Source organism: Dama dama, chromosome 19, assembly GCF_033118175.1.
Source record: "Dama dama isolate Ldn47 chromosome 19, ASM3311817v1, whole genome shotgun sequence".
In the NCBI taxonomy this organism is placed as follows: domain Eukaryota; kingdom Metazoa; phylum Chordata; class Mammalia; order Artiodactyla; family Cervidae; genus Dama; species Dama dama.
This window is the reverse complement of record NC_083699.1, coordinates 32,891,186-32,898,203: the sequence shown is the minus strand read 5'-3', so window position 1 is coordinate 32,898,203 and position 7,018 is coordinate 32,891,186. Positions and strand designations below refer to the sequence as shown.

Sequence of the window (7,018 nt, the reverse complement as noted above, 5' to 3'; positions counted from 1 at the left end):
GTATTTTATTGGTGACTGCACATTTGTGTGAAGAGGCTTTTCTTCCTCACATAGAACAAGATGAAAATTCATGTATTCAGGGATATTTTGGGGGATTTGTTATTTAAGATGACATGCATACTTGCCACATACAACTCATTCTGAACAGCAACAAGAATGGACCTAGAGATTATCATACCGAGTGAAGTAAGCCAGACAGAAAAAGACAGTATCATAAGATATTGCTGATACATGGGATCTAAAAAAATAATGATACAAATGAAGGTATGTACAAGACAAAAATAAACTCATTAGCATAGAAAACAAATTTATAGTTACCAAAGGGGAAGTGGAGAAGGATAAATTAGGAGTTTGGAATTAACATATACACACTATTATATATGAAATATTAGATTGTTACAAATTAAATTGTGGATTTGGACAGTGAATTTTAAATCATTATAACTAGGCTCAGACATCTTTATTAATCAAAATAGAAGCCATTATAAACAACAAATTTTGCCAATGAGAAATAAATTGTTTTATTCCTGTATCATAAAAATCCATGTTTTAGGATTCAGCAAATTATTGGAAAGCATTTTCTGCATCTTGCTTGTTGTTGAAGTACTTTCCCTGCAAAAGGTTGTTGAGATGCCTGAAGAATGGTAGTCTGTTGGTGAGAGATCAGGTGAATGTGTGGATGAGGCAAAACTTTGTAGCCCAATTCAGTCAACTTTTGAAGCAATAGTTGTGTGATGTGAGGTCAGGTATTGTCGTGAAGAAGAACTGGGCCCTTTCTGTTGACCAATGCTGACTTCAGGCTTTGTAGTTTTCAGTGCATCTCATCGATGTGTTGAGCATACTTCTCAGATATAATGGTTTCACCAGGATTCAGAAAGCTGTAGTGGATCAGACTGGCAGCAGACCATCAAATAGTGACCATGACCTTTTTTTTGTTCAAGTGTGATTCTGGGAGATTGAAGGTGGGAGGTGAAGGGGACGACACAGGATGAGATGGTTGGATGGCATCACCAACTCAATGGACATGAGTTTGAGTACACTCCAGGAGTTGGTGATGGACAGGGAGACCTGGCATGCTGCAGTCTTTGGGGTCACAAAGAGTCAGACATGGCTGAGTGACTGAACTAAACTTGAAGTGTCTTCTTGGTCCAGCCATTGAGCTGGTCATTGCTGGTTGTTGTATAAAATCCACTTTTCGTCACATGTCACAATCCAATTGAGAAATGGTTCCTTGTTGTTGCGTACAATAAGAAAAGATGACACTTCAAAAACATTTTTTTTGATTTGTGGTAAGCTCATTAGACATCCACTTATCAAGATTTTTCACCTTTCCAATTTGCTTCAAAATGCCACACGATCGTAGAATGGTTGATGCTGAGTTCTTTTGCAACTTCTAATGTAGTTGTAAGAGGATCAGCTTCAATGATTGCTTTCCATTGAGTGTTCTCAACCTCTGATGCCTGGCCACTATACTCCTTATCTTCAAGGCTCTTGTCTTTTTTGCAAAACTTGAACCACAACTGCACAGTAGGTTTGTTAGCAGTTCCTGGGCCAAAGGTGTTGTTGATATTGTGAGTTGTCTCCGCTGCTTTACAGCCCATTTTAAACTCAAATAAGAAAATCGCTAGAATTTGCTTTTTGTCTAATATCATTTCCATAGTCTAAAATAAATAAAATAAGTAGCAAGTAATAAGTCATTGGCAAAAAACATAAAGCAAGAAATGTGCATTAAAATGATGTATAACAAAACCACATTTATTTAAGAATATATTCCATTATCAAATGGCAAATTTCAAGAATGCAAAAAAAGCCATTACTTTTGCACCAACCTAACAGATAACTAACAAAGACTTACTGTGTTATATTGTTATATATGTATATATATAAAATATATACATAAAATATATAAAACTGAATCACTTTGCTGTATACCTGAAGCTAACACAACATTGTAAATCAACTATATTTCAATTAAAAAAAAGAATATCTGTGTATTCTGGGATATATTGGGATTTGTTATTTAAAATGACATACATTCTTGCTACATACACTCATATTTGTAACAAAACATTTTGACTGGGTTAGCTGTGTTCAGACCCTGCTAGTATCAGTAACATCTCCTTCCCCTTTCTTTGAGTTAGTTGCATTTTTTAACCATGCAGAGTTTTTATCATGAGTATATTTTCCATGTATGTGCATGCTCTTTTGCCCTCAGGACCCCCAAAGAATAAAATATTAGATTTATGAGTTGTTATCTTACCTTTAGCTGGAGCATGATTTGACATATGCCTTATATCTATTTTAGAGAATTATTTGAGGGATTATTCCTTTATTAGATATAGAAAAGGATGTTTTAAAGGTACATTCCCTAGAAAACACTTTTCCAGTTTTAAATACTGTGGCAAATTGTCAGGTTCTGCTACATTAATTTTTCAAGTGACAATGCTATTAGGATACTATCACTCTGTGCACTTTTAGGGGGATATATTGCATTGGGGGATGCTTGAAAGCTGAGTATCAGTGATTCTGTCAAGCCTGGTTGCCTTTCTACCTTCTCAAAATTTACTAAGAGATCTCAATTCTGAAATAATATGAAGACTATCATAACTTTTCATCAGCTCTCTGTTTTATAGGCTTGTTTTCTTAATGTAATTTATAATATTTCATGGTTAATTCTTTTCTCCATGCTTGCAAAAACTTTTGTTAAAGGTTTTCTAACAAAGGTGAAGGTCTTTAGCACACAGGCTCTTTATAATCCTTTTTATCTACAATCAAGAGCCTCTTCTTTGGTCCTATCCTTTGTCTCTCTTTGAATATTTTCCCTTGATTACTATAAAATGCAAGAGCCTGTAGCCTTTCTCACTTATAATATTTATAATATGAGGAGGAACTGTCATGGGAAAAAACTAAGAGAAGAGCTTGCACGTTTTAGTGTTATATGCTCTGTGTATTTGGGTAAATTCTAACTGTGTTCTTAACTCATTTAACTTTTGTGGTCCCAAGAAGGAGAATAATATTCAATTTCTTTATATTTTCTCTTTTTCCACAGTATATTATGTGCCTATGCATATTCTCTTGATTTGCTAATTTAATATATTCTCTTCCTGCTAATCTTATACAATTCCCTCGTCTGATATAATAGATCTTCTTGTAATCAATACTAACTCCAATAAAATAAATGAATCTTTAGGCATAGGTGAAAACAGTTCTATAAATGAAACAAAGCTTTAGTTTTGCCTCTGATGTCATTTTTTTTTTTTTACTCTGAAAACCTCTTTATTGTAAAAATAGCTCTAATTACAACCAGTTTTCATTTATACATATAAGAAACAAGGTTAAATAATGTCTTCCACATTAAGAATAATGAGTCAGTTGAGAGGAAAATTCATTTTCTTTATAGCACTTTCAATAACTGCTGTAATTAATATATTAACTACTTTCATATTCTCTTTTATATCAAAGAGAAAAATGTAAATCATATTTTAAAAAAGGCAAAGTTACATTACAAGAAAGTTAAAAGACAACCAACAGGATGTGGGAAAATACTCACAACTCACATGTATGGTAAGGGTTATATTTCCCTAAATATATAAAGATCTATAACTCAGTAAGAAAAAGAGAACTCTATTTTAAAAATGGATAAAAGACTTTACAAAGTAGACAAAAGATGCTCAACATCATCTTAGACATTAGGGAAATTCAAATCAAAACCACAATGAGATACCACTTAATATATACTAGAATGGCTATTATAATAATTTTGAAAATGCAGAAAATAACAAGTGTTGGCAAGGATGTGAAAAACCTTGTACAATGCTGATGGAAACATAAAATGTTGCAACTACTGTGGAAAACGGTTTGGTGTTTTTTCAAAAAGTTGAACATAGACTTACCATATGATCCAGCAATCCCACTTTGAGGTATATACTCCAAAAAATTGATAGAAGGAACTCAAATAGATACTTGTATGCCAGTATTCATTGCAGCCTTATTAGCAATAGCCAAAGGGTATAAACACCCCAGATGTCCATCAACCAATGAATGGATAACCAAACTGTGGTGTATTTATATTGTATGATTGTAATTATATGAAGTTGTCTAGAATAGGCAAAGTCATAGAGATAGAAAATAGATGAGAAGGTAACAGGGGATTGAGCAAGAGAGGAGAAATGGAGAATTATTACTTAATGGTTATAGATGTTGTATTTTGGGCCATGAAAATGTTTTGGAAATAGTGGTGAAGATTTTTTAACATGGTAACTGTAATTAATAACATTGAATTGCACACTTAAAATTATTTAAATGGCTAATTTTATGCTATATATATTTTACCACAAATTAAAAATTCAAAACAATTTTCTTGAAAGACAAATTTAATTTAAGGAGATGTTTCATTTCTGGTGTGCTGGTAAAAATCAGTGATTGTAGTTGCTACTAATTCCAAAGAAACCTCCCAAAGTTTTATTTCCATAACCAATTTTTCCTTGGTTTGGGGATATGAAAAATATTTCTGAGAATTTTTTAAAAGTTATTTTCTTATTATGTTCAGGAATACAACCAAAAAATCCAGAATTGGCACTCTGATTTCCATTTTCAGTTCAGTTCAGTCGCTCAGTCGTGCCCAACTCTTTGTGACCCTATGGACTGCAGCACGCCAGGCCTCCCTGTCCATCACCAACTCCTAGAGTTTACCCAAACTCATGTCCATTGAGTCGGTGATGTCATCCAACCATCTCATCCTCTGTCATCCCCTTCTCCTCCTGCCTTCAATCTTTCCCAGCATCAGGGTCTTTTCAAATGAGTCAGCTCTTCGCATCAGGTGGCCTAAGTATTGGAGTTTCAGCTTCAACATCAAGTCCTTCCAATGAACACCCAGGACTGATCTCCTTTAGGATGGACTGGTTGGATCTCCTTGCAGTCCAAGGGACTCTCAAGAGTCTTCTCCAACACCACAGACCAAAAATATCAATTCTTCGGCATTCAGCTTTCTTTATAGTCCAACTCTCACATCCATACATGACTACTGGAAAAACCATAGCCTTGACTAGATGGACATTTGTTGGCAAAGTAATGTCTCTGCTTTAAATATGCTGTCTAGGTAGGTCTAACTTTTCTTCCAAGGAGGAAGCGTCTTTTAATTTTATGGCTGCAGTCACCATCTGCAGTGATTTTGGAGCCCCCCAAAATAAAGTCTGCCAATGATTCCACTGTTTCCCCATCTGTTTGCCATGAAGTGATGGGACTGGATGCCATGATCTTAGTTTTCTGAATGTTGAGCTTTAAGCCAACTTTTTCACTCTCCTCTTTCCCTTTCATCAAGACGCTGTTTAGTTTCTCTTCACTTTCTGCCATAAGGGTGGCGTCATCTGCATATCTGAGGTTATTGATATTTCTCCTAGCAATCTTGATTCCATTTTCAGTTCAGTTCAGTTCGGTCGCTCAGTCGTGTCCAACTCTTCGAGAACCCATGATTCGCAGCATGCCAGGCCTCCCTGTCCATCACCAACTCCTGGAGTTTACCTTTAAACCCTAAACCCATGTCCATCGAGTCAGTGATGCCATCCAGCCATTTCATCCTCTGTCATCCCCTTCTCCTCCTGCCCCCAATCCTTCCCAGCATCAGGGTCTTTTCCAATGAGTCAGCTCTTCGCATCAGGTGGCCAAAGTATTGGAGTTTCAGCTTCAGCATCAGTCCTTCCAATGAACACCCAGGACTGATCTCCTTTAGGATGGACTGGTTGGATCTCCTTGCAGTCCAAAGGACTCTCAAGAGTCTTCTCCAACACCGCAGTTCAAAAGCATTAATTCTTCGGCACTCAGCTTTCTTCATAGTCCAACTCTCACATCCATACATGACCACTGGAAAAATCATAGCCTTGACTAGAGGGACCTTTGTTGGCATTTTAGACATATTTAAAACCATACATGGTGAAATTATTTTAACTGATTCTAAGTTCTATAAGAATGGCTTATATTCTTTCTGCAGCTAAACAGTACTTAGCAAACCTATATGTTCCAGAGAGTATCCTCATTTACATTAACAGGCTTAACTGAAGTAGTAATTCAAGTAGAAGTTAGTTGTTCTTTTTAAGCTATAATAGAAAACATAAGTTTGAAGTAGTACTTGGGGATTTTTATCTTAGAGGGAGCACAAACATTTAGAGGCTTGTTTTTTTTTTTTTTGTTTGTTTGTTTGTTTTTTAAGAGAACTTGAAACAGCAGTAACAATAAAAAGACAATTTAGGAATTGCCTCATTTTTTTTTTTTAGATCAGAGAACTATAATTCTGGAAAGCAAATATGTTACAGTTTCTGAAGATTCTTGCACAATGAAAATCTGCAGGGTTTTATGAAATTTTAAAACTCTTTATCCTAACTAGTCAGTCATACACAATAACTTTAAAGTTTCTCATCTTTATTTTGCAAATGAAAATGTTGAGAAATGTTAGGTTTGGATGCTCATTTTCTGCATTTCTTCTGGTCCCATGACCTGTTATTATACACCCCATCCTACCAGATCACAAGAAGCCCGAAAAATGAGATATTCCTTTCATTCCAATCCAGCCTGCCCAATCACTGTTAGCATCTGCTTGATAAATTTTAGCCAATCACTGAGCAGCAGAGTTCCTTTAGGAACATTTGACTAATTAAAATGCCTCTCCCATAATGTGTAATCTGAAGAAGATGAGAAAGATGGAGAAATGTTTAAGTACTAATAATTTTTGCCGGCATCTTTTGCCAAACAGGACAAATTGTAGAAATTTGCCTGCTGCTGTATCTCAAAGGTGTTCTTCAGCAGAGTGGGCTACTTTACAGGATTCATAGAGCCAAATTTGGCTCCCTGCTTCCATCAACTGTAAGGAACTTTTTTTCATATGACATTTTTCATTTCACGTACTGATTTCATCCCTGATGTTTATTATTTTTATCTTTAGTTTACATATCATTTTGATTACCCCAGGTATTAATTGTATTTTAGCCTTTTGAAGTGTTTTGTTTATGCTACCTTAAAACATTTT

General features: G+C 35.3%; 1 pseudogene; it reads right to left on the bottom strand.

Annotated features, from left to right (window-relative positions):
* Positions 1-463: 463 nt before the first annotated feature.
* On the bottom strand, positions 464-1,658 carry LOC133073903 (histone-lysine N-methyltransferase SETMAR-like; annotated as a pseudogene).
* Between the last annotated feature and the right edge of the window lie 5,360 nt (positions 1,659-7,018).